We start from the raw sequence: 3,809 nt of genomic DNA, 5'->3' as shown, positions 1-3,809 counted from the left end.
ACCCCCCATAATAAATGTAATCATTATGTGTTACAAACATGTACTGACAAAAACAATTTTTGGTTAAAAAAAGTCTTTATTTTAAGAAAAAAAGTGTAAGTAACAAGTTTTCAAATTCAAGATTCACTTAGCAAAATATGCCCAAAACAAAATCACATTGCAAAGAAAGCTTTAAGTCAAGAGCTCACCAATTCCTACAGTAGTAGTATTATGTCTTAATTCTCAAAACTAACACCTTATTAACAAGTTTAACCTTAACGTAAAAGATTTAATTAAGAGGAAATCCAATCTAGAGTGAACAAACATGAGAAATGCTCCTTTTTGAATTAAGAATCTACCACCTTTGAGCCATTGAAAAAGTACATTTCCCCAACATGTTTGTGGGTCTGCTCGAAGGATCCAGTGTCCTTGGCATACTTAATCTATTCAACTCAGAGCACTACTCCCAGAATACTACCCATTATTAATGGAGAAAAGAAAAATAGATTCAGTTTACTCAATATCATGTGCTAGAAGGAAAATTTGCATGACAAAACGCTGAAAAGGTAATTTTAAATCTAAATTTTACAAAATGGGTCCTACAGCTTCCTTTTGTTATAAATTGCTCCTCACTGAGTGTGACTGTCTGTGACAATTTGATTAAGGACCTCAGTCTCCCTAAACAACTATTCCTGCTCCCTTATCCTGTTCTGACCACTGCAGCCACCTCATACCAGGCGCTCATGGACTAAATCTAGGTGGCTTGGGTGGCTGATGCTCCCATACCCTGCATCACCTGGATGCTCTAAGCTGAGTTGCTGGCTCCTGTGGTGAAACTGAGGGAGCTCTATGTAGCAGTGCTGCATGTTGACCCTGTCCCTAGTCCTGACCTTTCTGGCTTTCTTGTGGGTGGTGAACTCCACATTGGCTTCCCTGTCACTCAGCCATCTGGTGTCATCTAGATATGCACTCTCATGCAGTTGAGCATAGAGAAGTGGGTGTCATTCACAGTGGCTTTGTAGGGCAGCCCCTGCATGTGCACACACAGAGTGCCTCTGATGGCACTCTGCACTATCTCTGTAGTAACTGTAATGCTACATGTGGGGAAAAGGGCGGTGATGAAGCTACAGCATTCCCTGACACTGCTGTACTCCTGGTAGAACCACAGCCTATGTTGTGGGCCCCAGAGCTCATTCTCTCCAAGCCTGCCTGCTTCATAAATGCCAGTGTACCTCTGTGTGGTACCTAGCAGATCATAGGGCCCCAGAAACTGAACAGACAGGAACTTCAGGGGGCGGGTCTGAGTAAAACCTCAATTTCTCCTGGCTGCTCTTGAATATCTTGATGTACCTGTGCCGGATTCTCTCCTTGTGCTTCCCCAGTGTCTTGTCAGCTAATTCCTGTGAGGCTAACTCTAAGAAGGCCTTACCTGTTATCTTGTTCTGGGAGTCCACAGGCAGTGTGATCCTATTTGGCAGAATCTCCAACCCTGGGAAGAACTGTAGGATTTCTTTCTTTGTGCATCTGAACAGCAGTCCCTGGAGCCGCAGGAAGCCATCTTTGGTGGTGTGAGCTGTTAAGGCCTCTGTGCTTTAACGCTCAATCTCTCTGTTCTGTGGAACTTGTATACTTCAATATACCGGTGCCCATATTTTCCCTGTCTTTACCCAGGGCCATTTTGACGTCATCTTCAACAAAAGTCCCACCATTTTGCCTGCCTACGCAACTGTAAATGAAATGGATACTTGTGATCCCATCACAAATCATGCAGTGGAAAGTTGTGTAAGTCCTCAGTTGAACAGGACCAGGACAGCCCATGGAGCTTGACCGTGAAACCTTCATCTCACTTGGAGGCCAGCATTTTCAGCTCTTGGCCAGATGGTTGCTAGAAAAGCTTGGGAGCAGCTGTGTGTGGCTGGGCAATCAGCTGGCAGCATTCGGGGGACAAGGGCAGGAATGGAGTAGATCTTCCTTGGGCTCCTAGTCTTGGGACTCCCTCCTCATACAGGCTTCTCAGTAGTCCCTCAGAGCACCTTCCTCAGGAAGATGCAGCACAAGTCTTCTGGGACTGAGCTGGAAGGAAACAATGACAATGATGGTGAGAAGGGGTTTAGGCAGCTGAAATTCATGGGCACAGTTGTGACATGACGTTATTTAAAATACAACTTAAAAAAAGAGTTTCAGGTGTTCTAGAAGTCATCACTAGTTTAGAGCTAGCTCTTTAAAGTGTTCAAGGTATTTTGATTTATATGAGAAAGAGTGCTTCAAAGTCATACTTGACTTACATTTGTTGTTTTGAATCCAGTCTCCTATTTTAGAATTTTACTTCTGTTTATCTTATACCAGACAGATTTTTGTCATATATACATTTTTAGGGTATATATACATTGTAGGGTCCAAAGTATTTATTTTATTTCTACACTTCTCATCTATTTTCTACTCCTTATCAAACGGAGGTAACCACTCTGCCTCTTTTTGCTAAACATATGGTTCAGTGTCTGGTATTCACTGGCTCACTCTTAGACCCAATTTATTAGTGTAGTCCCCAATTCCCTGTTTTGTTTCTCAGCTTTTGTGGTTCCTTTCTGTAGAGTGCAAATTCCACTCATGCTGAGATTCTTCTGACTTACACTAAAATCATAGTACAAACATTTGGAAACCAATGGCTGCTTCGGGGGCCATATGGCAATTTAAGAGAGTCCTCCTGATTGCTGCCAAGTCTCTGACTGTTATGAAAACATAACTCCATTGTTTCCAAAGCCCTGAGAAGGGTAAGCTAATTTTTTCTTCTTCTTTTGCAAAACAGCAGGAACTGTAAATAACAATTCTCTAGATAACACAAATAAGTAAACATTGCCAGGGTATGTTATCTGAAGTACTACACTTTTTTTTCTTGTTGAGTTGCTGCCGTGGTGCTTACAGAGACTCAGGAGTTCTATTGTTGATAGGTAGCCAGCCAGAGGGGGAAATATATGCAAGAGAAAAGTAGTGTGTTTGCCCCTATGAAATATAGAGTGTATATGTTGGCTTTCACTGTATTTTGAATCTGGAAAATTAGTGTTATTCCAGATACTACTTCTATCTTGACAAATAATTTGTAATATGGTTCTATTTAATTATCATTCAGACAACCACTTTTAATTGTTATATAATTTAAATGCTTTCTCTTTTATTGGTGAGATGATAGTTCTTGGAATATATTAAACTGAGTGTAAATCCCAAGTTTTATTATTTAAATGTGAAGAGTACTGTACTTAATGTTTCTGTTTTTTGGAAGATAACTTCCTGATATTGACAAATGTGAAATGAATCTTATGAATATTAGTGTTGTTTGGCACAATTATTATGAAATCACCAAATATTTGGTGACTATTTATGTAGTGAATATTTTGTATCTAACAAACCACATGCTTTGGTATTTAGACTAGTTTATATTCTCTTCCCGCAGAGACTTGTTAATGAACAAGCTCTCACTTCCTTTCTCTGAGAAACTGCAGCACTGCCTTCCCTCCCTGAATGACTACCTCACCCATTGGAGTGTCATTTATGTTTAACTGCATAAGTTCTAAAATACATGTGCAAATAAGTTTCAAAAAGCAGTAGTAATTAATTTTGATTTTAGGAAATCAGAAAAATCATAGAAAAAATGAAACAAATAAGATTTCAACACAGAGAGAATGGACTTCAGAGTGGGGAGTAAGAACAGAATTTCAAGCAAAGGAAAATATGTAGACAAGAGCATAGGAGTTGTCTAGACTCTCTAAATTGGTATCTGGTTCTAACTTGTGAATGTTTCACTTTATGTTACATTGAACTGGATTTTAATGCAA

The 3,809-nt window shown here is 39.9% G+C and overlaps 1 pseudogene; it reads right to left on the bottom strand.

Annotated features, from left to right (window-relative positions):
- Window positions 1-733: 733 nt before the first annotated feature.
- LOC100715691 (heterogeneous nuclear ribonucleoprotein F-like) lies at window positions 734-3,512 on the bottom strand (annotated as a pseudogene).
- Window positions 3,513-3,809: the final 297 nt, after the last annotated feature.

This window comes from Cavia porcellus, unplaced genomic scaffold (assembly GCF_034190915.1).
Source record: "Cavia porcellus strain 051 isolate PalLab524CR breed Dunkin Hartley unplaced genomic scaffold, mCavPor4.1 scaffold_3, whole genome shotgun sequence".
In the NCBI taxonomy this organism is placed as follows: Eukaryota; Metazoa; Chordata; class Mammalia; order Rodentia; family Caviidae; genus Cavia; species Cavia porcellus.
Note: the sequence above shows the minus strand (reverse complement) of the source record. Positions and strands in the feature narration are given on the sequence as shown.